This window comes from Chiloscyllium plagiosum, unplaced genomic scaffold (genome assembly GCF_037043375.1).
Source record: "Chiloscyllium plagiosum isolate Xiang-an unplaced genomic scaffold, Cpla_swu_hap1 HiC_scaffold_30, whole genome shotgun sequence".
NCBI lineage: Eukaryota > Metazoa > Chordata > Chondrichthyes > Orectolobiformes > Hemiscylliidae > Chiloscyllium > Chiloscyllium plagiosum.
Window position 1 is genome coordinate 14,004,136 of NW_028270168.1, and position 19,659 is coordinate 14,023,794.

A 19,659-nucleotide genomic window follows, 5' to 3' on the forward strand; every position below is an offset into this window, starting at 1 on the left:
ATCAAGCCTTTAAGTCCGATCCGTCAGGGCATACACACTATTAAATAAAGTGAGGATTTAAAGGGATCTCAATAAGGATGTCACTGTTAGGTATTCCATGGCTTCATCAGAACTCCACAATCCCCAGAACGTCACCTTGCAACGCACTGAAGGTCATGACCCAAGTTTTTGTAAGTTCTGAAACAAAATAAAAATAGAAAATGGTGGAAACTCTCAGCAGGTTAGGGAGGATCATCTGAGGAAGAAACCGTTATCGTTTCAGTTTGATGACCTTTCTTCAGAACTGTCTGTAAAATGTTTGTTCAAGTTGAAGTCACAAAACAACATGTAAGATTCTGGACGAAAAAAACAGAACTGCCGATACTGGAAATCAGAAACAAAACTGAGTTCTGAGGAAGGGGCACGGGACCTGAAACGTTAACTCTGCTTTCTCTCTACAGATATTGTCAGACCTACTGAGTTTTTCCAGCAATTCCTATTTTTGTAAAATTCTGGAATTGTGTTGAGGAATAGCTCTCATTGCAATCCTTCTGTCTCTTTGACTTACATGTTCCATGAATCTGAAATTCCACTGCCTGCTAAAATAAAACGTGTTGTTTTCCTCCTCAAAATCAGTTACAACACAATTAACATTAAACACTATACTCATACTGCACTGAGTTGTAAACTATAAAACCTTATATTTCCATGTGCTGTTAATAGTTTTCTCTTTAACAATGATGGTGGGCAGTTCAAATCCACCAGTGTTCAACAGTAAAGTCTTCAAAAGAGTCGGTTACATTTTTATGTTACCGAAACTTTGATCTGAATGAATGTGGTCCACTTACCTTGGGTATACTACCAGAATCTTACAACCTTGTATTCTTCATTAATTCAATCCAGAGCTGCATCCAGAGAGCTGTAACAGATGCAATGGTGCATGTAAAAGGGCACACTGGTTGGATCTGGATGTCTTTGACTTTGGTCACAGTTACGTAGCATTCATGGTATATATGAAAATTGATTTTATTTTACATCAACATTATAGCTGCTGAGAATTCCAAGTTGCAGTGACCAAAATAGAGCTTTTCACCAATAAAAACAACACTCTAGATGTACAAATATTATGTACAAATATTATGTGGTTATGTTTTAAACTGTCTCTCCATGTTCAACATAACATGAAGAATGCGACCTTCTGCTAGTTCTGCTTGGCTATAAACTAATGTGACCCTGTTATCAAGGGACTCAGGGCACCGACCAAATCTGATTCAAACTCAAGCATCAGATTTAACGTCTGAACATAAAGGGAAGGGGATGTCTTGCTTTGTGAAGACTTAAGAGACTCTCAGAAACACTGGACTGGGACAGAGATGCTCTTGCAGACAGCAGCTAAGCAGAACAATGATGGGAAGTCATCCTCTGGTCAAGGAGAGAGAATCTGCAGAGATTTAAGGATACTGGTGGCCAGGGGAAGGAAGACAGGAGCCTTGTTTTGGTGAGTCAGTTTGGGGATTCTCAGATGACTAAGGTTAACTCGATACTATGACTTAACAAAACGGGAAGAAGTGAGCTAATTGTAATACTCCTCTGGGAGTAACTGTGGACAGGCTCCTGTAAAGACTTCAATTCCTGCAGAATGTGAAGTTTAGTATAAAAATGTTACATTGTGTTATCGGTTATGTTAAGAAACTAATAAGGAATACCTGATCTGCACTTTACAGTATTCTTTTCTTACTGTGTAAAGTTTAATAAATGTCAATTTTAATTTGTTTGTATAAGTACAAGTCCTCAAATAGGTGGATCTGGCAGCACAGTGGTAACATCCATTACTATTAAGCTAGGAGGCCCAAATTCAAGTACTACCTGCTTTATGGATAAGTAACAACATCTTTGAATAGATTGTTAAGAAAATATCTTAAAGTCCTAAAATGTGAAATCTTGCCATGCAATTCCTTAAAGTCAGCTGCTAGGAATTCAAATCCCTTTAAAAAAGTTAACAATCTGTGCAAGGGCTTTAACACAAGACAGATTAAAACCCTGATGGCATCTTACATAAAAGGATTTTTAAGTATTGCGTTTTTGTTTGGAGTCCTTTATGAAGTATCTTGAAAGACAGAAACTGTCGTGAGTGCTGCAATTGTCGGTCGCTGAAGGATACTGAATAAAAGGAATTAACAGTAGGACCTGAGGCAAGATGAGGAAAAAGATTTCTTTGCACAGAATTACTGTGATCTGGAATACGTTGTTGGAGGGAGAGAGGAAGAAAATTCAATACTAATCTTCAATCAGAAATTGGATAAGTTCTCAGAAATGGAAAATAACTGCAGGGCTTGAGAGAGAGCAAGGTGAGTGGGGCTCATTGGATAACTCTTTCAAAGTGCTGTCAGAGTGACAAAGGGCAGAATGGTCTCCTGTGTGATTCTATGATGATCTGCAAAATCAGGGCATCACAGAAAACCTACATCAGATAACTTTATAAAATTCACTGGGATTCTTCTAATTCAGAGAGAGCTAACCCAGCGAGAAACTCACAACCCTGGCTATCTAGCCCTTCAGAACAGTCTGTCCTGCACGTCCTGCTGGTCCAAAGGTTTGACTGAAACTTAATTATCAATGAGAACTGTTCAGCAATGTGAGAAAATGTACGGTTAAGTCCTTGAATTTCATCTCCATGAAAACTTGAATTGCTGATGGCAATGGAGGGCAACGCATTAATGGATTTGGATTGCATGGGAAAATTATTAGTTTTCAAGAACCAATGGACAGTGTAGCTTTAAACAGACTTGGTAAACAGAGGGAACACTTAGTTCACTCAAACCGATGAGTAAAAAAGAATGACCACCTCCTGGGATTGCTTTAAAAGAGCTGCAAATCAAGATGAGTGAATCATGCCTGTGGAAAAAGCTCTGCTGGCCTTCTGCACGGTTCCACAAGCAAACTCCTAATCCCTTTTCTTAGTGTCACTGAGCAAGAGGAGGTCATATCACAAAGGCATGAGCTGAGATGTCGCATCTTGCTACTCGCTTATTCAATCAATTCCAAACTCCTACTTCCAAACGCAGGGCATCAAATGTAACACCTAGAATTTCAGACACGCGTGTGTGAGTGTCTGTGTGTGTGTGCGCATCTGTGTGTGTGTCTGTGTGTTTGTGTGTGCATGTCTGTCTGTGTGTGCGTGTGTCTGTGTGTTTGTGTGTGTCTGTGAGTTTGTGTGTGTGTCTGTGTGTTTGTGTATGTATCTGTGTGTGTGTCTGTGAGCTTGTGCGTGTGTCTGTGACTTTGTGTGTGTCTGTGAGTTTGTGTGTGTCTGTCTGTGTGCGTGTGTCTGTGTGTGTCTGTGAGTTTGTGTGTGTCTGTGTGTTCGTGTATGTATCTGTGTGTGTGTCTGTGTGTGTGTGTCTGTGCATTCGTGTATGTATCTGTGTGTGTGTCTGTGTGTTCGTGTATGTATCTGTGTGTGTGTGTGTGTCTGTGTGTTTGTGTATGTATCTGTGTGTGTCTGTGTGTTTGTGTATGTATCTGTGTGTGTGTGGATGTGAGTTTGTGTGTGTGTCTGTGTGTTCGTGTATGTATCTGTGTGTGTGTCTGTGTGTTTGTGTATGTATCTGTGTGTGTCTGTGTGTGTGTCTGTGTGTTTGTGTATGTACCTGTGTGTGTGTCTGTGTGTGTGTATGTGTGTTCGTGTATGTATCTGTGTGTGTGTCTGTGTGTTCGTGTATGTATCTGTGTGTGTGTCTGTGTGTTTGTGTATGTATCTGTGTGTGTCTGTGTGTGTGTCTGTGTGTTTGTGTATGTACCTGTGTGTGTGTCTGTGTGTGTGTATGTGTGTTTGTGTATGTATCTGTGTGTGTGTCTGTGTGTGTGTATGTGCGTTTGTGTATGTATCTGTGTGTGTGTCTGTGTGTGTGTGGATGTGAGTTTGCGTGTGTGTCTGTGTGTTTGTGTATGTATCTGTGTGTGTGTGGGTGTGAGTTTGTGTGTCTGTGTGTTTGTGTATGTATCTGTGTGTGTGGGTCTGAGTTTGTGTGTGTGTCTGTGTGCTTGTGTATGTGTCTGTGTGTGTGTCTGTGTGTGTGTCTGGCTGTTTGTGTGTGTGTCTGTGTGCGTGTGCGTGTGTCTGTGTGGGTGTATGTGTGGGTGCATGCATGTGCGCGTGCTTGTGTTGCATTTTCAGTGATTCTGAGCTAACTGTAGCAATAATTCAAAAGGGTGACAAAATGAATCATAATGAACCATGCAAAAGCTAGCATCCAGGTTCAGTGGGTAATAGGGAAGGTGTAGTGATTATAACCAAGTGGATCTTGTTGACGACGAGATCCTTGATTGGGATTGTTAACCTGGGTCAATCAGGAAGCCCTGGCTGACCGACAGAAACAAGGGGTTTAGAATCTCCCCTGTTCAGGGACTGACTCTGAGCTGGCTGATCACAGCCAGTGTACTGTGCACATGGAAATAAAGGGTGACTTGGTGACGGGAAACTGGCATCTGTGCAGTTACTTCAGAAGGCAAATGGAAGGTAAATCTTACTAAAACAATACAGTCCATAGCTGGAGTACTGTCAACAACGTTGGGCCCCTTATCTAAGGAATCATGCGTTGGCATTGGAGTAAATCTAGGTTTGACCTTGGGGATGGAGGGATTTTCCACTGAGGAGAGGTTACGTAGGTTAGACCTGCATGCATTGGAGTTTAGAAAAATGAAGGGTGACATTAATGAAGCTAACAGGATTCTATGGGAACCTGACAGAGGAAAGTGAGAAGGTTGTTTTTCCTCGTGGGAAAATATGAGACCACAGAGCATAAACTCAGAATAGATCTTTACCCATTTAAAACAGAGATGAGGAGGAATTTCTCCTCTCAGGGGGATAATGAATCTATGGAATTCAGTTGATAGAGACAGATTTTTACTCAGGAGACATTATGGGGAAAAGGCAGTAAAGTGAAGTCGAGAATTATTGGGGGTGATTAGCCACGGTCTTCTTGAATGTCAGAGTAGACTCAATGGATTGAATGACCTATGTCTGGTCCAATTCGCTAAGGTTTTATTGTCATGTTAATGTCATAAAGCAACATCACACTGAGGAGCAGGGCATCAGGTAACAGTCTGTCCCATTGCCACTTCCCTCGAAGATAAGGCGTGGATGAATTGGAGAGAGACATGGGGAGGCCCACATTGTACCCACTATGACCTGGTTAACCACTACGAGAATATTAATCAACCTGAGACTCCTTATTTGGCCACCTCAGTGCAGGACAGCAAGTGGATGTATTGACGCTACTCACTGTATTCAAGGGCATGTGCTGGGACAAGCCAGGCCACACCAATCAACATCTGGGTGTGGGAGAGACTCCTCCCAGAAGACACCAGTTCCTATTGGCTAGATCCAGAGAGGCTAGCCCATGTTCAGGAGGTGATTATCTACAGGAATGGAGCACCAACTGAAAGATCCGGGCAGTGTACCTGGAAAAAAACCCACCCAAGTTGTGCTGGCACCCAAAGTGGAAATCTCCACAAGACTCTGCAGTAACTGCTCCGAGCCCATACCCTGGCTGAGAGATTGCATACCCAGGGTGGGTAGATCAGCCTACGTTACTGTTGGTAGATTTACACAAGAGGTACTAACTGGCTCCCTTGACCAGCTCCTGAAACACTAGAAGGTTACACTAGTGATGAATTGTGCCATTTAATCTCCGAAATAATCCAGCCACCGTTCAAATGATAAACCAGATAGTGGAAGGTTTATCAAATTGTGTCCTGTGCTCGGATGGCCTCTCCATGGACAACGTCACCTGGGAAATGAACTCAGAGCAACTGAAAGCCCTCTTCCAGAAAATAGTCAGCTGACCTAGTGGTCAATTTCACAAAGAGCAAATTCACCCATGGCCAGGTGGCCTAATGGAGACACATATTGGCCGATAGTGGATGAATACTGCCCAGGGCTGCATAGGGAGAAGCAGGAGCACAGTTCCCCATTCCTTCACCAAAATGGGAAATCATGCTATTCTTGGTTGGATGTGTATTCTCCGAAAGGTTTCTGCCAAAGTTGCCCCACTGCCCCACTGACAGATCTACTACAGGATAAAAATACATGGACTGACAAATGCAAAACTACTTTTGAAACCTTGAAGGCTATTTTGACAAGTGAGTTTGCGCTTGCAGCTCTGAACTTTGACCAAACATTAAAAATAGTTAATGGGGTGGGTGATAACAGGCTAGCGACTGGCCTTCTTCACAAAGACGAATCCAGAATAAAGAGAACATTCAAGTACTTCCTCAAAAAACGACACAAGAATCAGAGGTAGTACTCCACAGTAGAGAAAGAAGCCCTCAGGTTATTACTGGCTGTCAAAGACCTTACAATCTATGCACAAAATAGGTTAAGAGAGATTGCAGTCTGTACTAACGACAAGCCGTTAATGTTTGTGGAAAAGCTTAAGGTGCAAAATACCAGATTATTCCATTAAAGTTTGTTCCTTCAACCATACCACCTAAAAAAATCACCCACATTGCTGTGAAAGCAAACACAATGCTTCGTCCAGAGCTTAATAAGACTTGGCTAGAACAATTTACTTAATATCGTTTCTGCACAGAATTGCATGTTCTCCCTAGGACTCCAATTGTGTAGTGGTAATATCCCTAGCTCAGAACCAGGAGGCCTGGGTTCAAGTCCCACCTTCTTTAGAGGTATGTAATGGTACCTCTGAGCAGGTAGATAAAGAAAAATATTTGGAACAGAAAAGACGGTAGTGGCTAAGGCTAATGGAATGAATATGGTAGCGATGTTTGAGAAGATTTGTAGCTCGGGTTGGTGATATGGATGTATGTTAGCTCACTGAGCTGGAAGGTTTGTTTTCAGACGTTTCATCACCGTACTAGGTAACATCATCAGTGAGAGTCTCTGGTGAAGTGCTAGTGGCATGTCCCACCTCTCTACTTATAGGTCTTGGTTTTTTAAGGTGGGTGATGTCATTTCCGGTTCTTTTTTTCAGGGCAAGGTAGATAGGATCTAAATCGATGTGTTTATTGATGGATTTCTGGTTAGAATGCCAGGCCTCTAACAATTCTCATGCGTGTCTTTGTTTCGCCTGTCCTAGGATGTGTGTGTTGTCCCAGTCAAAGTGGTGTCCTTCTTTGTCTGTGTGTATGGAAACTAGTGATAGTGGGCCATGTGTTTTGGCGGCCAATTGGTGTGGATTTTATTATATTTGATACTTTTTGCCTTTTGTCAAGAAATGGGCATGGATCTCAGTTCACATATCCTGTGAAAGAATTGTAATGGCAATGGATCAGAACCTCAAGGTACTGAGGCTTCTTTTGAAATATAAGTTCATTTGATCTGGGAGAAAAGCATTGACAAGGGACAGATCCATTTTAAATTAACTTTACAGCGGCCAATCAAGTAGTTGGGTGAATAGAGAACGAGAGTATGTTCAACTCTGCTCATTTGTGAGTTTAATAATTTTGTGTGTCCATCTAGAACTACAATAATTGGTGAACCTCTCCAGTGTCTGGTTGTAATATAAGGAACATCTTAAGAGATTAAAAGGAGGCAGAGAGGTTCATGTGGGAATTCTGATGCTTGTAGTCTCAGTGATTGAAGGTACAATTATCGATGGTAAGCCAATTTAAACTGGTGATGAGTAAAAGGCCACAATAGCCACAGCAGGAGTCAACACACTTCTGGAGGGTGGGGAGAAAATTTACAAAGTGGCAAAATTGTTAGTTCATGAATGTTCACTGCCAACCTGCCAAGACAGGAAAAGATAGACAATAAATTAGGCCATAACTCTGTGCAAAGGACATACAAAGCAGAGCCTCAGTTTGTCTGCATCTTACTTCAGAAATAAGTTAGTTGAAATCGATTTCTGTTTGCAAGTCTGGATTGTCAATATGTTCTAAAATTCCTCAGGCTCCCCACCCCCCCCCCATGCCCTAACTTTTACTGCTTTAAGACTCCACTGAACATATTTTTCGATCAAGCCTTTCATTATCATTAAAGGCAGTTTAATAAGTACTTGTTTTCTGCTGTATCAGTAAGCTAGTTCCACAACAGCATTGGTTGCTGTAAAATAGTCATTGTGATGTAGTATCAGTAATGGTGCTGGTAATTAGTAACAGAATTATTAACAGCAATAGTTCGGAGAGCAGTAGGATAACAGTATCCACTGCTGTGGCTTGCCTACTGCAATGTTTGACATTAAAAGGTCAAAAGGATTGACTCAAGGCCATCAAAACATAATTTTCACTGTGCTTATCGAATACATTACGGAAGAAGCCTTTATAGTGCAGAGCACATAAATATATGATATGGATTGCTGTATAAATGATTCTTATTCAAACCCCCGTAGGTCTGCTCTGTTAAGTTTCAGAAAGTGTTGGAGCACAAGCTGGTGAACTCCTCACGGTGACAACTCAACATCTGGCTGAGGAAGGAACAGTCCAGGCTGTCAGCACTCAGAGGACAGCCAGAGACCAGACATCTGCTCAGCCCCAGGCAGGAGAGCTGCTGTTGGCAATCAGGGACCTCATGCAGATGTACAGGAAGGAACAGGAGCAGCAGACAGGAACAGGGGTCCCCGATTTTATCAACATCTGACTTATGAATGCTCATAGTTACAAACACAATCCCACACATGGTTTTAAAATTGAATGCTCCAATGTACAACATTCCCTGTGCTTATGAATGGCTACTTTCCATTGTCCTGCATGGCGTTCCGACTTGTGAACAAATTGATAGGAATCTGGAATGGAATCAGATGTAAAAGTCCGTATTCGGGATACAATGGCCCTCAATGCACAGAAGCTGCAGCAGTACAACAGATCACAGAATCCCTACAATGTGGAAACAGGCCCTTCAGCCCAGCAAGTCCACAAGCTCATTCCCCTACCTTATCACTCTACATTTCCCCCTGACTAAAGCACTTAACCTACACATCCCTGACCACTATGGGCACTTTAGCATGGCCGCTTTACCTGACCTGCACATCTGTGGATTGTGGGAGGAAACCCATATAGATATGGGGAGAACATGCAAACTCCACACAGATTGTCGCCCGAGGCTGGAATCGAACCTGGGTCCCTGGTGCTGTGAGGCAGCCGTGCACCAGATCATGCGACAGTCCCTCCAAGGACAGGTTGGCCGCCTGGAGAGCCAGCTGCAGCATCCCCCCACCGCCGGTCTGCTGGAGAGGCTCACACTCCATCGCCCCCAGACATTGGTTCTCAGGACAGAAGGCATGGTGGCGGGTGTCCTGGTGAGCATGGCAGGTAAGGGGGCAGGCTGGTGTCAGGAGGTAGCCAGCCTGAGGAGGGACTACCCACAGAACCTCCTCTCCAGACCAGGGGTGGTGGGACCCTCCAGCTCACCCTGCCTGCCCTCCTCCACTTCTTAGACCTTCCTACTGAGGAGGATCAATTTGCTTCCAGTGGGAAGACCCTTGAAACATCTGGGCTGTCCTCATACAAGCCCCTTCCATGCACCCTCCCTTCCCTCACATCCCCTGGGTCACCTGACTAAACCTTCAAGGCTGATAGGCCCTCTATTCGGCACACTCCCCTACTCCAGCTGTAGACCCAGTGAGTACACAAAGACATTGTGGGAAGGATGGAGCAGGAGGAAGCAAATCTATTGGACACATTTTGGTGGCATAGGTGATACTCTATAGTAAATGATTTTGGATAAGTATCACTGATTTAACTGGTGGTTAGTCTCTCTGTGAAGGGCCAAATGGTTTCGTAACTGCGTTAGGCACCACTTCCCAGCCTCAGGCAAGGGTCCCTGGATGAAGGTCTGTGCTGAGAGCTTACTGCATCACCTTAAAGCAATGCATCCACGTGGCCTGGGTCTTTCTGATGCCTTCGGCCCTCCTCATATTCTCTAATGGCCTGTGTGTGTGTAAATGTGTAGCTGTCAATGAGATGTTCAGCAGTGGCTGGAGATGGACACACGGACGTGGCCTTGCATTAGGATTAAGGACCTTGCAGGGTCCGCGTCACATACTACACGTAGGTCTGTGCAAAATGTTCATTCTCTTGCAAAGCTGTAACGGTGGTGGGTCCTGCAGCCCCCCTCCCTTCTCACGGTTTGACTCCCATAGCCCATCCCCTCAGAGTGTGCTCACAGCCATTATCTTCACCGCTGTGTACTTTTGATTTCTGGCTCAATGGAAGACGATGATGAGTGCTCCTCAGCTACTGGTTTGTAGCGTACACCTGAGCCTGTCAGTGAAATCCCACTGAACACCCAGACCCACTTCCGCTAAACCCCACAGGCTTCCAACCCACCCCTGGCTCCCACCTAACCTGTCTACACAGGCCTGCACCAGCTTACCTTCCCCTCTTGCTACCCATGCAGTATGCTTGCTAAAGGTGTAGGATTGATACAGCACATTTCCAAACACCAAGAAGCCAGTCTGTAGCAAAATGGCAGTCAGAGTATTGGGGACAAACTTTCTGCTGGTTGCAGTCAGATCTGACCAATGGAAAGGTGGTTTTATTTGTTGGAGGTCAGTCATCTCAGCTCCAGGACATCTCTGCAGGAGCTCATCTGTGTAGCGTCCTCGGCCTAACCATCTTCAGCTGCTTTATCAATGACCTTCCCTCCATAATAAGGTCAGAAATGGGGATGTTAGCCAATGATTGCATAATGTCCAGTACCATTCATGACACCTCAGATACTAAAGCAGTCCATGTGCAAATGCGACAAGATCTGGACAGTATCCAGGCTTGGGCTGACAAGTGACAAGCAACATTCACACCATACAAAAGCCAGACAATGGTTGTACCTAATAAGAAACAATCTAACCATGCCCCTTTGACGTTCAGCGGTGTTCCATCACATCCACTGTCAACATCTTTAAGGTTACCATTGACCAGAAATTCAACTGGACTCACTACAAGTGCAGGTCAGAGGCTAGGAATACTGCAGCGAGTAAGTCATTTCCTGACTCCCCAAAATTTGTCCACCATCTACAAGGCACAAGTCAGGAGAGTGATTGAATATTCCCCACTTGCCTGGATGGGTGCAGCTCCAACAACACTCAAGAAGCTTGACACCATCCAGGACGAAGCAGCCCCCTTCATTGACACCACATCCATAAGCATCTACTCCTTCCACCACTGATGCTCAGTAGCAGCAGTGTGTATTATTGAGAAGATACACTGCAGAAATTCACCAAAGATCCTTAGATAGCACCTTACAAGCCCACAACCACTTCCATATATAAGGACAAGGGCAACAGATACATGGGAACACCATCCCTTTCAAATTCCTCTCCAACCCACTCACCAACCTGACTTGGAAATATATCGCTGTTCCTTCTTTGCCACTGGGTGAAAATCTTGGAATTCCTGCCCTAAGGGCTTTGTGGGTCTCCCTACCGCACATGAACTGCAGCGGTTCAAGAAGACAGATCATCACCACCTCCTGAAGGGCAGCTAGGGACGGGCAATAAATGCTGGACAGCCATTGACGCCCACATCCCATGATGTGGGCATCAATTAAAAAAAAAAAATTTAAAAAATCTTGACTGAGGAGTGTTGACCAGGAAGGTGAGCTGCCTGGTTGTGTGACTCTTCTGACTGGCACGGAGAGGCAAGATAGGACAAGGCATGGATGGTGCGAGCGAGCAGCTTGGCACTGGGAGAGCAAGCAAAAAGTCTTGTGATGCAGCTGGGTTCAGTTTGTGAGCTGGGTCTTTGTCCCAATCTGCAAACGGGTCCCACTGCAGACTTTCAACACAAGTTGTTGGAGTGTCCTGCCCCTGTATCAGGAAGGTGCCATTGTAGAGAGGACGGATTAGCATACGCCTGATGCCATTGGCCGTGGGTGAGGGGTGTACATGGCTAATGCCTGTGGACCATGCCCTGAGCTGCTGTTTGATCAAACCTAACATTCCACTCCAACATTTAAAAGACATTGGGACAGGTACATGGATAGGAAAGGTTTAGAGGGATAAGGGCCAAATGCAGACAAATGGGTCTTGTTCAGTTACAAAGCCTGGACACGTTGGGCCAAAGAGCCTGTTTCCATACTGCATAAGTCTGTGACTCTAATATGGAAGGACATCGGGGTAAACAGAAAGTTGAACCTGTTAAATATATGCTCTCATCTCCATAGCGAGCTTTCTTGACATTTGGCCTGTTTGGCATATGTGGTAGGGTAGAAAGCTGAATATTAATGAGACGGGTTGTGCCATCAACAAAATGTTTAACAAGCACTAGTCCCCCGCGATCGACAACTCGATGCTGCCTGTAAAAATGATCAAGATGTCAGGATGAGCCTCATTGGATTACTTGACCAATTCAGCCACAAATCTTGCCATAGCCCACGTTGTTCAGAGCCCGATAAGATTCAGTCTGGCAATATGAAGCTGTGATTTCCAGACATTGCTGTGTTGGCCACAAATCCTATACCAATTGAGAGGAGCTAACAGGGCCAAGTGCTTAATCAGACCCTTCATTTGCAACAAGCAGTATTAGTTTTTTGGGAGATGTGAGAGTAGGTTTTCTGTTTGACGTGGAGAATGTGCAGGCTTTTGTATTTTATCATCTAATAAACATTTGGATTTTATTTTGAGAGAATTACTGACAATTTAATGTCTTCGAAAATTCTCCTGTGAATGGTGCTGGAGACTCAATGGGATAATGATCATGCTTAATGCTGTGAAACGCAGCTTAGGGAAGCTCCAATTCAATTAGTACTCAGTGACCTGGAAAATGGACTAATCATGTGAAGTGTTAACAGTTAAAAGAACTTAAGAAAACTTGAGAAACCTAATGCATTATAATCAAGTGTCCCATAAAAATGTATGAACAATAGCATAATAAAATCTAGTAAAATTCAGAGGTTTAACAGTATAAACTTTATTTATGTCTGTAAAATTAAATTTGAAATTTAACTAAAACGATGAATTTTGTGGACCATTGTGGTGTTCGATTCAGTAATGCAAGAAATGGGTAGGAGGATGATTAACCCATGCATTCTGGTAATGCCAACAGTACAGGTTGGCACACTGCCTCCTCATTTCACTGAAGACCCAACTCCAATCAGATCTGTTGATCAGCTGGAGGTGGGGGGATGCTGGTGTAACAGTAATAGCACTGAACCAGTAATGTTCAGGTTAATGTACTGGGGATCTAAGTTCAAATCTCACGAGACCGGCTGATGGAATCGAAATTTATTTCATGACAAGGCGCAGCAGGAGTGTGCTGGGCCTGTAACCTAGAGGGCAATGAGTCGAAACCACCCTCTACAATGTCAATGCTAGTAACTTTTACCTCTGAGCTAGGAAAACCGAGTTCAAGTTCCACTTGCTCCAGAGGTGTATCATCTCTGAACATGTTGATTAAAACTATCGAATAGAGGTAATCTCTGTAATGTTGACCAAAATCATTGTTAAAAACACATCTGGCTCACAAACTAACCCACAGTGATGTAGCTGAGCAAGACATTCAGTTCAAAGGCAGCTCAGATAGGCCAACAAATCTTGACCTTGTCATCCCCTCAGAGATTAAATGAATAATATCACTTTTGACTATCCCTTGAACTTAAATGAACCCTCTCTCCTTAAAGAGAGGTTGCCCAGTGGCTGGAAGATGTGCTGTCAGTGATGCAGATAGGGACTGCCATGGGAAACATTAAATAGCGCTTGAGTGAGAGAGTGGCTGCCCAGGTTTGTTTGGATGTTGAACTTGAGACATGGATAGAAATGTTGGAAAGGTAGAGAGATCCTTCACAGAATTCACAAGTTCATTCAGAGAACACAGTGGTTGGGGAGACGGAGATAGCTGTGGAGATCAGTATGCAGAATCACACAACACCAGGTTATAGTTCAACAGGTTTATTTGGAAGCACTAACTTTCAGAGCGCTGCTCCTTCACCAGCTACCTCACAAAGGAGCAGCACTCCGAAAGCTAGTGCTTCCAAATAAACCTGTTGGACCAGAAACTGGTGTTGTGTGATTTTTAACTTTATACACTCCAGTCCAACACTGGCATCTCCACATTATTATGGAATCAAGCTCTGAGAATGCACGTCAACAGCAGAAAAATGCTCAAAATACTCAGTAGTGCCCGCAGCAAAGGACAAGTATTTCAGGTTGCTGACTTTTAATGCCATTGGCCTGGATTGCTAACTTTGTTTTTCTCACCATAAACATCAGAACCTCTGTTTTTATTTCAGCTTTCCAGCAGCAGCTGTATTTTAGTTTTCATTTTGGCCACCATCAATTTGTTACAGAGGGGTTTTACGCAATGTTTTGAGCTTATCCTTTGCAGTTTGAAGGTGGTGACGTCTTCATTCACACATAGAGTCATAGAGAGGTACAGCCCGGAAACAGACTCTTCAGTCAAACTCTTCCACGCCGACCAGATATCCTAAATTAATCTAGTCCCATTTGCCAGCACTTGGCCCATATCCCTCTAAGCCCTTCCTATTCATGTACCCATTCAGGTGCCTGATGCAGCGTCTCCACAAGCGCCCACTCCCTCCACCAGCGACGATCAGTAGCAGCAGTGTGTACTATCCACAAGATGCACTGCAGAAATTCACCAAAAATCCTGAGGCAGCCCCTTCCAAACCCATGACCACTTCCACCTAGAAGAACACAGGCAGCAGATACATGGGAACGCCGCCACCTGCAAGTTCCCCTCCCACTCACAATCCTGATTTGGAAATATATCACCATTCCTTCACTGTCGCTGCATCAAAATCCTGGAATTCCCTCCCTAATGGCATTGTGGATTGCAGCGGTTCAAGAAGGCAGCTCACCACCACCTTCTCAACAGCCAGTGACACCCATATCCCACAAAATGAATAAATAAAACTAAACCTGTAAGTTAATGCACCTGAATGGTTTACAGGGGAAGTCAAACCTGTCGTTATGGCTGCAGGTCACAGTCCACAAGATGCACTGCAGTAACTCATCTTCGATCCTTTGAAAGCACCTTCCAAAACTGTAACGTCTACCACCTTGAAAATCAAGAGCAACAGGCCAATGAGACACCACCACCTGAAAGTCCCACTCGACAGTCACTCACCATCCTGACTTGGAAATGTATCGCCGTTCCCTCACTGTCACTGGGTCCAAATTCAGGAATTCCCTCCCTAACAGCATTGTGGGCATCTCTTGTACCCAAAGGATTGCTCACCACCACATTCTTCAGGTTAATTAGCGATGGGCAATAAACACTGGCCCAGTGCACACATCTCATGGATGAATGAAACAAAATTCAAAGGGGCTTGAAAAGTGTGACAGCAATCCTGCCAGCCTGTCCCCTGGCATAGCAAGATCGCTGAGGGCTATTGGCAGTGCTCCATGGAACACATAGCTGCTGTCCTTCCTCAGGACGTTAACGTTCATCCTCTCATCTCCACCACTCCACCTGGGCTGCCTACTTATGTACAGCAAGATCCCACATGCAGCGATGTTGTGCTGGCCATGCCATCTGTTGGCTGTGGGATAAAAATTTGCTGGTGCTACACCCCCCTGCTTAGAAATAAAAGCCTAGGATCTCTTACAGCCACTTGAGGGGACAAGTGGGCTGTTACTTTAACTTTTCATTGGAAAGTCTGCACCTCTGACAGAGCGCGCTTTGACATTTGACCTGCAATTCCACAACAAGACACATGCCCAGTCTGCCTGCTTCCCTCTGCCAATAGAGAATCATATGCAATAAGTTCTCTCTGGACTGCAGTGACCTCTCTTATGCAACAGTAGACAGTAGCTTGTGACATCTTGGAAATATTTCCATCTCTAAGCTGGAAGGCACCAGACACACAAACATTCATCACCGCAGTCACTTTCCCAAACATGTGAACCTCGTCCTGCTCTGGGTTTGCAGTTTTGGCTAAATGAGGTGTCAGGTTTCAGTAAAGATCTCCTCATGGAAGTGCAAGCAGATCCAATACAGTTCCCTGAATACTCTCTGTCGATATTCCTTCTTGATCCTGCATCTCTCTCTCCCCTCTTGCTTCTCCTTCCTCCTACAGAAGCTTGTCCTGCTCTGCGTGACTTCTATTTGTTCTCCAAATCAAACTGAATTTCAGGGCAAAGCCCACTAGCGGCAGTCTTAATACTGGAGAAAGAAATTGTATTGGATTCTATCCTAAACATTCTACATGGTGTGCTCACTGTACAAGGTTAGGAGGAGGCAGTAAGTGGTGTGCCACGTCCTAAATGGGAAACACTTTGATTGAATTGAATTGAATTGAATTTATTGTCACATGTATCGAGACACAGTGAAAAGCTTTGTCTTGCTAGCAAAACAGGCAGATCACATAGTTAAGTAGCATCGATAAGTAAATAATAGGTAAACAGCAGCAAAACCAAAAACACAGACACAGGAAAATGCTAAGAGTTTGTGATTCCATTCAGTATTCTAAAACAGTAGGGTAGAAACTGTTTTGAAACCGGCTGGTGCGTGTGTTCAGGCTTCTGTACCTTCTCCCTGATGGTAGAGGTTGTAGAAAAACATTGCCAGGGTGGGATGGATCTTTGAGAATGCTGGTGGCCTTTCCTTGACAGAGGGCCTGGTAGATGGATTCTATAGGTAGGAGGTTGGCCTTTGTCATTGTCCGGCCCGAGTCCATCACTCTCTGTAACCGTCTCCGATCTTGAATGGTACAGTTGCCATACCAGGTCGTGATACATCCAGACAATGCTCTCGATGGCGCACCTATGAAAGTTGGCAAGGGTATTGGCCGTCATGCCAATTTTCCTCAGCTACCTGAGGAAGAAGAGACGTTGTTGGGTCTTTGTAACCAATGCGTCCACATGAAGAGTCCAAGAAAGCTTGTTGTGGATGACCACTCCCAGGAGCTTGACTCGTTCCACCTCTGTGCTGTTAATGTGTAAGTCAATAATGAGTTCATTGGTTTTGCTGGCATTGAGAGCTAGGTTGTTCTCAGTGCGCCATTTTTCCGAGTCTTCCACCTCCCAGCTGTAGTCTGTTTCGTCATCATCTGAGCTTCGACTGACTATGATGGTGTCACCACCAAACTTGTAAATGGAGTTAGTCTGGCTTTTGGTGATGCAGTCATGGGTCTACAGTGAGTACATTATGGGGCTGAGTACGCACCCCTGGGGAGCTCCAGTGTTGCGTGTTAGTGCGGATGAAATATTGTCCTCAATCTTCACTGATTGTGGCCCGTGGGTCAGGAAACTGAGGATCCAGTTGCAGAGAGTGGGGCTTAGTCCGAGATCAATAAGGTTAGTAATCAGTCTCGAGGGGATAATAGTGTTGAAGGCTGAACTGTAGTCAATGAGTAGGATTCTTACATAGCTGTTCTTGGTGTCAAGATGTTACAGGGAGGAGTGAAGGGCAAGTGATATGACGTCTGACGTGGATCTGTTGGTCTGATAGGCAAATTGGAGTGGGTCAACAGTAGTGGGGAGGCTGGAGCTGATTAATGCCATGACCAGCCTTTCAAAGCATTTCATGACCACCGAGGTTAGGGCCACTGGGCGGTAGTCATTGAGACATGCTGTATGAGCCACCTTAGGCACAGGGATGATGTTGGCCTGCTTGGAACAGGCAGGGACAGTGCCTGCTGCAGGGAGAGGTTGAAGATGTCCAAGAAGACCTCTGTCAGTTGATCTGCACATGCTCTGAGTGCACAGCCTGGTACTCCGTCTGGTCCCATCGCTTTTATTGGATTCACATGAAGGAAAACTGACATGACCTCTGATGCAGTGACTATTCTCCAGGGCTTGTCAGAATAGGCGTTACCTCTCCACTGAAATTCTGCTCAAAGCAAGCATAGAAGGCATTGAGACGATCTGGGAGGGATGTGTCGTTGTCTGTATCTTGCACTGTCTCTTTTTAGAACCTGTGATGTCATTCAGTCCTTGCCATAGTCGCCAGGTATCTGTCTGGGTCTCTAGTTTGGATCAGTATTGGTCGTTGATTGTCTTAATCGCTCTGTGAAGGTCATACTTGCATTCTTATATTTGAGTGGGTCTCCTGATCTAAAGGCCTCAAGTCTGGTTTTTAGCAGGTTCTGCATGTCCTGATTCATCCAGGGTTTCCTGTTGGGGGACACCCGGATTGAGTTCCTCGGTATGCAGTCCTCCACACACTTGCTGATAAAGTCTGTGACGGTGGTGGCGTACTTGTCCAAGGTACCTGCGGCCTGTTAGAACACGGCCCAATCAGCCAATTCCAGACAGCCCTGGAGTTGACCCTCTGCCTCCTCCGACCAACACTGGACCTCATCCGTGAGGGGGGGGGGGGTCTCCTGCTTGAGCTTTTGCCTGTAAGCCGGGAGAAGAAACACGGCATTGTGGTTGGAATTCCTGAAATGAGGGTGTGGGATGGAGCGGTAGGCATCTTTCACAGTGGTGTAGCAGTGATCTAAAATGTTCGGGCTCCTGGTGGGACAGGTAAGGTTCTGGTGGTACTTGGGCAACATCTTCCTTAGATTGGCTTGATTGAAGTTGTCAGTTACAATAAACGGGTCTCGGGCTGTTCTGTCTACAGGGTGTTAGTGGTGGAGTACAGCACATCCTGAGCTTCCTCAACCTTTGCTTGTGGCGGTATATACACAGCAGTTAGTATAGCAGTGGTAAATTCCCAGGGTAGATAGAAGGGGCGGTATTTGATGGCAAGAAGTTCAAGGTTTGGGGAGCAATGGGTTTCAATGTCTGTGCACCCAAGTTGTTGATTAAAAAGCAAACCCCTCCACCCTTTGCCTTACTTGAGGACACTGTATGTTCCTTACGATGGATAGAAAAACCGTCAGTCTGAAGTGCGCAGTCGGGAATGGATGGGTTGAGCCAGGTTTCTGTGAAGCAGAGTGTGCAGCAGTTCCACAGTTCATGCTGAAAGCTGAGCTGTGATCTGAGTTCGTCCATCTTGTTCTTCAGAGATTGTACATTTGCTCGGAGTAAGCTAGGAAGGGGGGTTTTGAAACTACGTAGTAGAACATAGAATGTAGAACGTTACAACACAGTACAGGCCCTTCAGCCCTCGATGTTGCGCCAACCTGTGGAACCAATCTGAAGCCTATCTATCCTACACTATTCCATTATAATCCATATGTTTATCCAATGACCATTTAAATGCCCTTAAAGATGGTGAGTCTACTACTGTTGCAGGCAGTGCGTTCCACATCTCTGCTACTCTCTGAGTAAAGAAACTATCTCTGATATCTGTCCTATATCTATCACCCCTCAATTTAAAGCAATGTCCCTTTGTGCTAGCCATCACCATCAGAGGAAAAGGGATGTGACTTTAAGAGGTTAGCTTGTCTTTTTTTAAAGACAGGTTTTAAGAGACAGGTACTGAGCTTCTCACTTGAAAAGGCCAATAAAGTAAAAACATTTAAAAGGTATTTGTATGGGTATATGAATAGGAAGGGTTTGGAGGGATATGGGTCAGGTGCTGGCAGGTGGATCTAGATTGGGCTGGGATATCTGGTTGGCATGGACAAGTTGGACTGAATGGTCTGTTTCCATGCTGTACATCTCTATGACTGTATGACTCTATGGTAGGTGAACCCATCCACTCCCTGGCACCTGGATGGAATGCAGCCCAAATCTCTCCATTTCTCTCTCTGTCCAAATCTCCTCCTTTGAGATGCTCCATAAAATCCATAAAATCTTCTTTGATCAAGTATTTTCATCTGTCCCACTGTCTCCTTATGTACAAGGATTGGTAAGGCCACATTTGGAGTCC